General features: G+C 42.5%; 1 long non-coding RNA gene across 1 annotated transcript; it reads left to right on the forward strand.

Moving 5' to 3' along the window:
• The first annotated feature begins 1,878 nt into the window (after positions 1 to 1,878).
• Positions 1,879 to 12,701, forward strand: LOC115831476. Its single transcript, XR_004026973.1, has 4 exons — positions 1,879 to 1,952; positions 10,226 to 10,307; positions 12,208 to 12,340; positions 12,639 to 12,701. It is a non-coding gene; the product is annotated as an uncharacterized LOC115831476 (long non-coding RNA).
• Positions 12,702 to 13,403: the final 702 nt, after the last annotated feature.

A 13,403-nucleotide genomic window follows, 5' to 3' on the forward strand; every position in this document is an offset into this window, starting at 1 on the left:
CTGCAGGAGAGCTCTGAGATTTCATCTTTCCAGCCTCTGTGTGTTATGTTACGTGGGGTTTGGAGCATTTGCCAACAAGCCAATCCACTGCATTCACCATTGGCAATAAGCAAAATGTTTATGATCAGTAACATTTGCATTTTTTCACAATTTCCAGCATACAGGCTTCTTAATTAGAGCTAATGTCAAGTCATTCTACATATAAAAATATCATTTTTGACCGTTTCTCAAGAAACAGCTTTTTAAAATATCGAGAGCAATGCCTACATTATTTCCTAATGCAAAGCTGGTAGAGAAAATAGGATGTTAAATTTAGAATTTCCCTTCCAGCTTTATTTTCTCCACATCAGCTCTGTTTTCCTGTGTCTTTTTCTCCTACGGGGATGTCCTCCACCTTTTCAGTCTGATTTGACCTTTGCCATGCGGACCTGTGGATGAAGAGCCAGCGTCCTCCAAGGTCGATGCTGCTGGCCAGTGGCCTGGTGTCTGTGTTAACAGAACATCTCCAATGCCCTCAGAGCCCATGACCACCATAAGTCACTCATCAAGTCATTTGATTTGGGATGCCCTGGTATTTAATCATTTTTTTCTATAAGCAAAGCTCCAAATTCAAACTTTGGCCCGACATATCAAACGTTTCTCGACTCTACCCTGGCCCCACGTTGTTACAACCACAAGGGCACTTTCCAGGTACTACCACATGCAGCCACTGCATGCAGGAGCCTGGCCGAGGCTCTGGGGAGGCACTGATGGAGAGCCTGACTCATGAATAACACAAAAGCAGCCTCTTCCTCTCTGCCTCCTCCTCCTCTCCAGTTCCTGCCTTGCCTCATTTCTTTTCTGCCTCTCATAGCCATTAAATTCAGGTCACTACTATTTGCCATTTTCTTATCTCATGAGAATTAGCATGGTCAGCCAGAGGCTTCATCTCCAAGGAAACCAGGTGTCACAACTGTGTACCTGACCCTTTTGTAGGCACCCTTGGCCATCCCCATCTTGCAGCCTGCTAGACATTTTTCTACCTGGTCTTGTATGTGAGCACCTGTGTTGATCTGTCACTCCTGATCTTGGTGTGCTCCCAGCTTTTCCTGGAATTTTCTGATAGACTCACAATACCCCTTTAGTCATGCTTATCTTCATATATGAGAAAGATGCATAGCTATACTTCATACATATACTGTACACATAAAGATAGCAAATAGAAGAAACAGAATATGCATCTGTCCACTGTAACAGTATCTTTCTTCCTGGACTGCAATGAACATGCCATTGTATTGAAAGACTCTAGTAGGCTGGGCGTGGTGGCTCACGCCTGTAATCCCAGCACTTTGGGAGGCCGAGGCGGGTGGATCACGAGGTCAGGAGATCGAGACCATCCTGGCTAACACGGTGAAACCCCGTCTCTACTAAAAATACAAAAAATTAGCCGGGCATGGTGGCAGGCGCCTGTAGTCCCAGCTACTCAGGAGGCTGAGGCAGGAGAATGGTGTGAACCCGGGAGGCGGAGCTTGCAGTGAGCCAAGATCGCCCCACTTCACTCCAGCCTGGGCAACAGAACAACACTCTGTCTCAAAAAAAAAAAAAAAAAGACTGTAGTAAAAATTAATCTTAGAATGTACCTGGTTATTATCTCTGCTAAAATAGTTTGCAATTAAATTAAATGAAGATTAAACTACACATATTGAAAGACATGAAAGCCCAGTGAGTGAGTCTGTGAAGATGGGAAATGAACAGTAACAGTTTGTGCAAGAACTTTCCTGTTCCTTCCACCCCTAGGCACTTCATTATTTAAACATTTTCGCTTTACTCCGTTGTCCTACATCTAGGACTGGCCTCCACTCAGCTAACTCCTCCTCCCCTCTCATTTCTCCAATTCAGCTCTAGTCCAGAGGAGAAAAGGATAATAAATACAACACTAAACACCATGGAATACTTCTCAAGTCACCAAAAAGGTAAATCAAAAAGTATTATTTGCTATTTTGAACTGGAACAACATGTAAATGTTCCCATCTCTTTTCTTGGCAAGTGGAACTGGACAGAATACTTCTGTCCATAAGGCCCTTAGAAGCCCCCTAAGTGAAATACCAATGAGGACCTCCCCAGCAGCTGCTGTCTCTCCTGCCAGGTAGATGAGCCCCAGGAATAACCACTGCTCATGGTTTGTTCTATATCCCTCTAGGTGTTTTTCTTTATACGTATGTGTGTGTGTGTGTCTGTGTCTGTGTGTGTAGAGAGAGGGTGTGTTGTGTAAATTGGATTATACTACATTAGTCCAATACTTACTCATTTCACTTTATCATTGGAATGTGAGCTCCGTGAGGACCAAGATTTTTGTTTATTTTGCTTGCTAATGTATCTTTTGTCGATAACAGGGAGTGAAACATGGTCACATCATGATAGAAGCTCAACAAATATTTGTTGAATGAATAAAGGAATATGTCTGAGACATCTTTACATTGCAACATTTGGAGAAATGGTTCCTTTTTGTAAAGGTTACATAATACACATCAATTTATGTAGCCATACTTCTACTGATAGATTTTAGGTTACATGGGGTAAACAATAAAGTGAAGATCCTTATGCAGTTTTTTGACCACTAAAGGGGCTATTTCTGCATAAGGGTGGATCAAGATTCATTTGCAAATATGAGAGATCACTGTAGTTAAGCAGAAAGGGATTTAATCCAGGGCATTTGGTACTGGAAGGGCTGGAGAAGGCAGTAGGCTCCGTCCACTGAGCTTCCAGGAAGGGTTCCCAGAGCATCTCAATGCTGGTCCAGTAAAGGAGCTTCTGTTCCTGCCGGAATCAGGAAGTCTTTCTGTAGGTACATGCCCAGGTCCACCACTGCTGCCAAGATCTAGGATCAGCCTTGGGACCACACAGCCACAGGTGTAGTCCATGCCAGCACACCATGCTCTGTGCCTGCCACATACTGCCCAGAAGATGGTGGAACAGACCCAAGAATCTCCACTTCCCTGCCACAGAACAGCAAATGCCTTCCCAGCCATGATTGCCAGGAGAAGCTGCAGAAGGGCAGCCTTCTACTCCCTATACCTTCCACATCCTCTGAGAAGGGGCCTGTTTGACAGAAACTAAGCCACTTGATGAGCCAAGCTTTAAGGACTTTGGCAAATACACCCCTTAGCTTTCCAGTCTCATGTAAGTCAGTAAGTCACCCTTCAAAGAGACAAGGATGGAATCAAGTGAGCCTGTCCTGAGATCTTCCACACATTGATTCCTAGAAAAGGAAAATGGAGTCCTAGAAAAGGAAGTGTATTTGACCTGTCCTGGCACGTTGAAAAACTTGACAGACACGTTGCCCTTCAGTTTACCCTCCCACTCATAGCATGCAAGGTACTGTTTTCCCAGAATTTTCACACTCTATAAATTTTAAAGATTAAATGAGCAATAATATCTTGATTTACTTTGTCCTTCAGTAAGGTTGAACACTTCTTCATATGTTTACAGACCGTTTATCTATCTTTTATATGTGTGAATGAAAACTTACATACTTTGCCTGTATTTATTTTGAGGTATTAGTCTTTTTCCTATTTGTAAGAAATCTTGATATATTGTGCTTTTTAACTTTTTTATATGTAATGCTGTTATTTTCTTTATCTTTGAACTTTGTTTGAAGTTATATCTTACTGAAGAAAAATGTTGCATGTTGTGTTGAGTGCTTTCCTTTATGAGTTTAAGTGTTTTGTTTCCTGCCTTAAAAAGACCTTTCTAGCTATTAGATTATGAAAATATTCTTCCTTAACATCTTAAAGAAGTCTTTTATTTGTTCAGTCTTAAAACCCATAGAAACATGGGTTTGAATTTAAGTGATCTTTCCCTATCTTACTGCCTTCTGGACTCAGAAATAAATACTCTTTGAATGAAGATTACATCATCCAGAACCTCAACTTATAGCCACATTAAAAAAAATATGGTGTCATAGTCAATTTTAAAAATACTAAGTATACAAATAGATAATACCAAATGATGAAAAAACAAGAGAAAAATAGGCAACAGAAACAGACACAGGAGATCCAGATATTAGACACGGACTTTAAAACAACTGAGATTAATCCAGTAAAGAAAATAAGTAACAAGGTGGATAATTTCAGCAGAAAACCACAATCTATGAAAAAGAATCCATTAGAAATGTTATAACTTAAAAATAAAATGCCTAAATTTAAGACTCAACAAAGTTTACCTGTAGATTAAACATTTTCAGAGAGGCTAAAGGAACTAAAGACAAGTTGATAGAAATATCTGAACTGAAGCGCAGAGAAAACAAAGAATAGGAAATAGAGAAAAGGACATAAGAGCTATATGGGATGGGGCAAAAAGATCTAATGTGTAATTGGAGTCCCTAAAAGGGAAAACAAGAAAAACAAGACAGATAGGGCAGAAGCAGTATTGGAAGAGATAATGGCCAAGAATTTTGAAAACTAAACAGATGTCAAGCCCTAGATTCAAGAACAATATGAACCAAAAGCAAAGTAAATGCAAAGAAAACCACCTAGACACATTAGGCTAAAACTGCTAGTAATGAAAGAGAAAGCATCGTAAAAGCCCTCAAAGGGAAAAAAGAAACCTTAATGTCAAAGGAGCAAGAGCTAAAACTGACATCTGCCTTCTCAACAAAAATGATGGAAGCCAGAAGACAATGCAGTGGCATCTGCAAAATGCAGAAGGAATGCCTGCTTTCCTAGAATACCGTACTTGGTGAAAATACCCTTCAAAGGTGAACACAAAAGAAAGATGCTTTCAGTCCAACAAAAACAGATTTCTTTTTTACCAGTGTACTTGTGATGAAAAGATTGTTTTAAAAAGTTCTGCATGAGGTTTGTTCTTTTGAAAGATTATTAAAATTGACGAACGTCTGACAAGGCTGACATAAAGAAAAGGCATAAATTAGCTATATCAGGAATTTTTAAAGGGGTGTATCACTAAAGATCCCATAATTATGAAAACAGTGATGAGGAGATTACAGATTACTGCTCTGTATAGTACTACTCTATAAATTAGAAAATGTTGATGAAATGGTCAAAATCTTAGAAAAACATCACTTACTAAACTGACATAAGAAAAAGTAGTAGGAAATCCTGATAGTCTGTAATTTAAATATTTTTCTCAAAGGAAATGCCAGGAGGCCCAGATGGTTTCATCATGAACTCTCCCAAACATTTAAGGAAGAAATAACACCAATCTTACATATTCATACAGAGACTAGAAAAAGACTAGAAAAAAGAGTAAAGCTTCTTAGACCATTTAAGAGGCCATTAGGTATACCTTTGATACCTAATTCTTGCAAGGACATTAAAAGACAGGAAAATTAAAAGGTCAGTCTCTCTCATGAACCTCCATGCAAAAATCCAGAACAAAATCTTGGAAAACCTAATTCAGAGATACATTTATTTATTTTTTACTTATTTATTTTTGAGACGGAGTTTCACTCTTGTTGCCTAGGCTGGAGTGCAATGGCACGATCCTGGCTCACTACAGCCTCCGCCTCCGAAGTTCAAGTGATTGTCCTGCCTTAGCCTCCCAGGTAGCTGGGATTACAGCCACGCGCCACCACGCCTGGCTAATTTTGTATTTTTAGTGGAGGTGGGGTTTCTCCATGTGGGTCAGGCTGGTCGCGAACTCCTGACCTCAGATGATCTGCCCACCTTGACCTCCCAAAGTGCTGGGATTACAGGCATGAGTCACTGCGCCTGGCCTCAGAGATACATTTAAAAGATCATGTTAAATTGGGTTTATTCGAGGAATGCAAGGTGGTTTTAACTACTGAAACCAACCAGAGTTAATTTACCACATTAACAAAGGTATAAAAAGTATACAGTCATCTCAGTAGATGACAGTAAAATATATTCAATAAAGATTAATACCTTTCTTAATGAAAAGTCTTAGAAAACTAGGAATAGAAGGGCAATTCCTTAATCTGATGAAGGGTCTCTATTATATATCTACATCATACGTCATACTTAATGGTGAAATATTGGACGTTTTCCCACAAGATTGTGAATGAGATAGGAATGCCCCATGTTGTCACTTTTGTTCAGCTCATTTCAAAAACAAGATATAAAACTACTTTTGAAAACTGTATACCATTATATTTATGTGGGGCATGGATACATGGAATTATGTTTAATGCGATGTGGAGTAGGAGCTCTGAGGGAAAGAATGCTTTGGAAAGCCTCACAATGGCCCTGCTCACTCATGTACACAGACAGATGTACCAGGATGTTCATTTCCTAATACTCAAATCAATATCAATGCCAGTATTAACAGAGAATCAATCAAATAAATTATGGCAATGAAAATAGCTAAAATCTACTGAATGTCTACTATGTACCAGGCTGTGTTTTGATTGTTTTAACTGGATTTAACTCTTTTTTATTTATTTATTTATTTTGAGATGGAGTTTTGCTCGTTGCCCTGGCTGGAGTGCGATGGCACCATCTTGGCCCACTGCAACCTCCATCTCCTGGGTTCAAGCAATTCTCCTGCCTCAGCCTCCCAAGTAGCTGGGATTACAGGTGTGCACCACCACACCCGGCTACTTCTATATTTTTTTAGTAGAGATGGGATTTTACCATGTTGGCCAGGCTGCTCTTGAACTCCTGACCTCAAGTGATCCACCCGCCTCGGCCTCCCAAAGTGCTGGGATTACAGGCATGAGCCACCGCACCCGACCAGATTTAACTCATTTAATCCCCCCAACAATCTTCTGGGGTAGGTACTATTTATATCAGTGCCATTTTATAGATAAAGAAAATGAAGCACAGAGAATGAAGTAACCCAGAGTCTTGCAGCTAGTTGGTGGCTATCTGGCCCCAGAGCCCTGTGCTTGGCCTCTTGTGTGACACTTCCCATGAGAAGCCACCAAGAAGGTAGGTAGAGAATGACCAGTAAGTGAAAGAAGCAAAGCGGTATGCAAAGCAATGGAATCCTGTGATAACATTTGTGTTTTTAGAATAACAGAGGGTTTTTCTTCAAGGTTTTTCCTTGAATAATATCACTCTCACCTGCATTCTGAAATGCTTTTTTTTTTAATGGGGGTAGAACAAATATACCATGAAAACTACCCTCTTAACAAATTTTTAAGTACGGTTAACTATAAGCACAATGTTGTACAGCAGATCTCCAGAAACTTTTTCTAAAATTTCAACTTTATTTCAGATTCAGGGTACATGTGCAGGTTTGTTACATAGGTATATTGTGGGATGCTGAGGTTTGGGGTACAATTGATCCGATCATTCAGGTGGTGAGCATAGTATCCAATAGGTAGTTTTTCAACCCTTGTCCCCCTCCCCATTCTACCACTCTCCAATGTCTATTGTTGCCATCTTTTTGTCCTCTAGAACTTTTTTATCTTGCTTGACTGCAACTGTACCCACTGAACAACTCCCCACTTGCCCTCCCCACAGCCTCTGGCAGCCACCACTCTACTCTCTGCTTCTGTGAGTTTGAATGCTTTAGATTCTTCACTGATACAGTTTCGCTCTGTGTCCCCACCCAAATCTCATCTCGAATTGTAATCTCTGTAATCCCCATGTGTCTAGGGAGGGACTTGGTGGGATGTGAAGGGGGCCGTTTCCCCCATGCTGTTCTTGTGATAGTGAGTGAGTTCTCACGAGATCTGATGGTTTTATAAGTGTTTGACAGTTCCTGGTTTTATGTGTTTGACAGTTCCTCCTCCACACGCACTCTCTCTTTCTCTGTCCCCCCCATTCCCCCACCCTCTTGCCACCTTGTGAAGAAGGTGCCTATTTCCCTTTCCACCATCATTGTAAATCTCCTAAAGCCTCCTCAGCCATGCGAAACTGTGAGTCAGTTAAACCTCTTTACTCTATAAATTCCCAGTCTCAGGGAAGGTCTTTATAGCTGCGTGAAAACTGACTAATAGTGTAAATTTGTACTAGTAGAGTCGGGTACTGCTATAAAGATAGCCTGAACATGTGGAAGTGACTTTGGAACTGGGTAACAGGCAGAGGTTAGAACAGTTTGGAGGGCTCAGAAGAAGATAGGAAGATGTGGGAAAGTTTGGAACTTACTAGAGACTTGTTGAATGGTTTTGACCAAAATGCTGATACGATGTGGAAAATGAAGTCCAGGGTGAGGTGGTCTCAGATGGGGATGAGGAACTTATTGGGATCTGGAGCAAAGGTCACTCTTGCTGTGTTTTAGCAGAGACTGATGGCATTTTGTCCCTGCCTTAGAGATCTGTGGAACTTTGAACTTGAGAGAAATGATCTGAAATTGGAACTTATGTTTAAAAGGGAAGCAGAGCGTAAAAGTTTGGAATATTTGCAGCCTGACAGTGCAATAGGAATGAAAAACCAACTTTCTGGAGAGATACTCAAACCAGCTGCAGAAATTTACATAAGTAACAAGGAGCCGAATGTTAATCACCAAAACAGTGGGAAAAAATGTCCCCAGGACATGTCAGAGATCTTTGTGGCAGCCTGTCCCATCACAGGCCCAGGGACCTAGGAGTTAAAATGGTTTTGTGGCCTGGGCCCAGGGCCGCCCTGCTCTGTGCAGCCTTGGGACTTGGTGTCCTGTGTCCCAGCTGCTCTAGCTCCAGTGGTGGCTAGAAGGGGCCAATGTACAGCTTGGGCCATTGCTTCAGAGGGTGCAAGCCCCAAGTCTTGGTGGCTTCCATGTGGTGTCGGGCCTGTGCGTACACTGAAGTCAAGAACTGAGGTTTAGGAACCTCTGTCTAGATTTCAGAGGATGTGTGGAAATGCCTGGATGACCAGTCAGAAGTCTGCTGCAGGGATGGAACCCTCATGGAGATCCCCTACTAGGGCAGGGCCAAAGAGAAGTGTGAGGTTGGTGCCCCCACACAGAACCCCCACTGGGGCACTGCCTAGTGGAGCTGTGAGAAGAGGGCCACCGTCCTCCAGACCCCAGAATGGTAGATCCACTGTCAGTGTGTACCGTGCACCCAGAAAAACCACAGGCACTCAACGCCAGCCCGTGAAAGCAGCTAGAAGGGGTGTTGTACCCTGCAAAGCCACAGGGATGGAGCTGCCCAAGACCATAGGAGCCTACCCCTTGGATCAGTGTGACCTGATGTGAGACATGGGGTCAAGGAGATCGTTTCAGAGCTTTAAGATTTAATGACTGCCCCACTGGGTTTTGGACTTGCATGGGGCCTGTGGCTTCTTTATTTTGGTCAATTTCTCCCATTTGGAACAGGAGCATTTATTAATGCCTGTACTCCCATTGTATCTTGGAGGTAACTGGCTTGTTTTTATAGCAGCATGAAGCGGGCTAATACACTCACATACATGGAATCATGCAACATTTGTCCTTCTGTGACTGGCTTCTTTGACTTAGCATAATGTCTTCAAGGCTCATTTATGTTGTAGCATGGAACAGGATTTCCTTTTTATGGGTGAATAATATTTCCATTTTATGGGTGAATAATATTCCATTGTATATTATATACCATCTTTTCTTCATCCATTCATCTGGTGGTGGACACTTGGGTTGCATCCACCTCTTAGCTTTTGTGAATAACACCGCAGTGATCATGAGAGTGTAAATATCTCTTTGAGATTCTGTTTTCACATCTTTGGGATAAATACCTAGAAGTGGCATTACTGGATCATTTGATAGTTCTATTTTTATGTTTTTGAGGGGAACCTCCATACTCTTTTCCATAATGGCTACACCATTGTACGCTCTCATGAACAGTGCACAAGTGTTTCTCTGCCTCCTCACCAGCACTTGTTTTTTTCTGGGTTTAATGATGGCCTTCCTAACAGGTGTGAGGTGGCATGTCACTGTGGTTTTGATTTGCATTTCCCTGATGATTAGTGATGTTGAGCATCTTTTCATATACTTGTTGACCATTCAAAATAGAATGCTTTTACACACATCCTTGAATATAGAGAACGTTCCAGGAAAGATTCACAAAGCTGATTAGTAATGAGTACTCTTGGGAAGGAGAACTGGGGTGCAGGAATGAAAGGGAGACTTTCTCTTCACTATTTGCCCTTTTTGTTTCTTTTGAGGATTGTGTCTATTGCATATATTACCTATTTGAATAAATGAGTTAATTAAAAACTCCCCCAGTTATTCCACTGTGTTTAAGAACTGTTGGACACACACGCACACACACACACACACGCACCTGTGTTGGTGCTGTTCTTGATGTTACAAGCTCACCATTCTGGTGCCCCCCCCCCCCCCCCCCCCCCCCCCCCGGTTTTTACAGAGGCATCCGGCTTAGAGCAGTGTGCGGTCGGCCAGCAAAGGGATGACTCAATGCTTGGACCTTCCTGACCTTCCCCTCTCAGGTAAATTATATAAACATAAAAGCCTTTTGATTTACTGCAGTTTCAACCCTAGAATAATGGACGTGTCATGGACGTTAGATCCAGCAGTGCAGCCGACACAAGGAATAAATGTCTTATCTCCTGCCAGCTCCACCTCTTAGTGTGCTTGTGCTAGGGAGACAGGAACTTTGTTGCTGATTTTTTTAAGATATAGGGTCTTGCTTTGTTGCCCAGACTGGTCTTGAACTCCTGGCCTCAAGCAATCCTCTCACCTAAGCCTCCCAAAGCATGTGAACTACCATGCTTGGCCAAAAAAACCATTCTTTTAATTGCCAAGATGCATACTAAAGTTGAGACCACAACAACTATTGCCCTGAAGTAAATACCTCATTGACGATACTCCCCACTTAGCCCCCTCCAGGCACCTGTCTGCTTGGATGATTCTATTTACTGTAATAACAAAGGATCACAGTGACAATTGCTTGCTTCCAGCAATCCCCAGAAGTTGCTTGTCAACATTGAGGTCATCAGAAGCTGCAGAAACAGGGATTAATGGGCTGTTTTTGTTCTCTTTAGTGATGTAAATACTGTTTTTCTCTGCTATTTAGAGCTAATTAGCCCCACTCCCAACTTTAGTACCCATAATTGGTGGCTGTGAGCTGTAGAAGGATTGTTTTCTTCCGTGAGTATTTGTGGGTCATGGGCAGCAACTGTGGGCCTGGTCTCTGGCTTGCTGTGTAGCTCTAAACAAGGCACTTAGTTCTCTCAGCTCCAGTTTCCCCTATAACTATAGACTAGACAATCTTTGAAAGGTTTCTCCTGTTCTATATTTTTATGGTCCTTTATGAAATATCATCTGGCCAGGTATCAGGGCATGCTCCTTTAGTCCTAGCTACTCAGGAGGCTGAGGTGGGAGGATCACTTGAGCCCAGGAGGTTAAGTCCAAATCCAGCCTGGGCAACATAGCGAAACCCCTTATCTAAAAAAGAAAAAGAAATACCATCTAGAGGATTCAGTCTATTTCATTATCTGTTTTGATTCTGACTAATATGACAGCAGAATGAGCCTTGAAAGAATTAAGGGAGGAGACCACCCCTCATATTGTCTTATGCCCAATTTCTGCCTCCGAAGAAAGAAGAAGTAAAAACTAAAAGGCAGAAATGAAATCCACAAGCAGACAGCCCGGCATCACACCCTGGGCCTAGTAGTTAAAGATCGACCCCTGACCTAATCAATTATTTGCATAAGAAAAGCACTGTGAAGATCTCTGGCCTGTTCTGTTCCGTTCTTTTTTTTTTTTTTTTTTTTTTTTTGAGACAGAGTCTCGCTCTGTCGCCCAGGCTGGAGTGCAGTGGCGCAATCTCGGCTCACTGCAAGCTCCGCCTCCTGGGTTCACGCCATTCTCCTGCCTCAGCCTCCCGAGTAGCTGGGACTACAGGCACCCACCACCACGCCCGGCTAATTTTTTTTTTGTATTTTTAGTAGAGACGGGGTTTCACCATGTTAGCCAGGATGGTCTCGATCTCCTGACCTCGTGATCCGCCCACCTCAGCCTCCCAAAGTGCTGGGATTACAGGCATGAGCCACCACGCCCGGCCTGTTCCGTTCTAATTACTGGTGTATGCAACCCCCAGTCAGGGTACCCTGCTTGCTCAATCAATCACGACCCTCTCACGAGGACCCCCTTCGAGTTATGAGCCCTTAAAAGGGACAGGAATTGCTTATTCGGGGAGCTCGGCTCTTGAGACAGGAGTCTTGCCAATGCTCCCGGACGAATAAACTCCTTCCTTCTTTAATTCGGTGTCTGAGGGGTTTTATCTGCAGCTCTATCTGCTACAGAATGATTTCTACTTTTTTACTGAACCAGGCCCTGTGGCTGGAATGGCCTTTCTCATGTAAAATAGTTCTTCTTGGTTCCCAGCTTCTTGTCTGCCGCTGCCTGTGACCTGATCATCACATGAGGCGTTTTCCTGCCACTCTCTGTCTGTCTCTCTCTCAGATGTCTGTCAATTAAAACAAAACATTACCTGGGGGCAGGTAATGTCTTTCTCCAGGTAAGGGCAATTTCATAAGGTCCTTAGAAAGGTGCAAGCTTGGTTTAATGCTCTGATGACATCGTCTTGAAATTCACAATAATTTTTGAACAAGAGTTGATTCAGATATACATCCTATAAAGGATGTAGTGGTCCTGCCTGGAGAATCCACGTCCCTATTGCATTTTCATTACATCAGAACATATATATGTTTATACTTGAGGATAAAATGAGAACTGTATTGTACTACAGTATGATGTTTGATGGCAATCAAGAGCCTCTTCTTCAGGAATAGGTGATCATGTGGTCGTTCCCACAGATCTTCGAAAGGGAAGGACCTAGGAACTGAAGCCAGACCCCCACCTCTGCAAGAGTTCCTTGCTGGAGTCACTCAGCAGACCCCCCCTCTCTGGACTTTGGGGACGTGAGACTGCTGAGCACCTCCACCAGAGGGAAAGTGGAAGTGGCCCCAAGAAAGAGGGAACCACGAAGCAGTTTCAGGTATCATGTCTTTAACAGTAAGAAATCAGAAAAACATAGGGCTGATCAGCTTTGATTGTTCCTTCTGTTTTGTTCTCCTGGCCAATTGACTTTGACAAATATTTGCTGCATGAAAATAATTAAGATGCAGTGCCCGTCTTCAGTGAGTTTAAAAGGAGGATGCTGGACAGTAAGTAGTGTGCAAGATGAAATTAAGAGCTGTAAAAAAACAATACTGAATAGACAAAGTACTTGAGAGTTGTTAGTTGTCATAAGAAGTCTAGAGAGAAGTAGAAGTTCAGGGAATGTGGGTGGTAGTGTGTGTCTGAACTAGACTGTGGGCTTGCTAAGGCCAGGGACTCTGCCATATATATGTATGGTAGGCTCTCTGTCAGTATTTGTTGGGTGGATGGATAGGTGACTAGGACATTTCCAGCTGGAAGGCAGGTTGGAGCCATGTTGCAAATCTTCATTGCTAAGGAAGAGGTTTGTGCTTTATTTTGGTAAAGCACTCAGGAGCCACCAAGTTTGTGGGATTTTGTTCCTGTTTGTGAGTTATGGTACAGTGAGATTGGACCCATATTTTAAGGAGGAGTCATCAGAA

This window comes from Nomascus leucogenys, chromosome 19, assembly GCF_006542625.1.
Source record: "Nomascus leucogenys isolate Asia chromosome 19, Asia_NLE_v1, whole genome shotgun sequence".
Lineage (NCBI taxonomy): Eukaryota > Metazoa > Chordata > Mammalia > Primates > Hylobatidae > Nomascus > Nomascus leucogenys.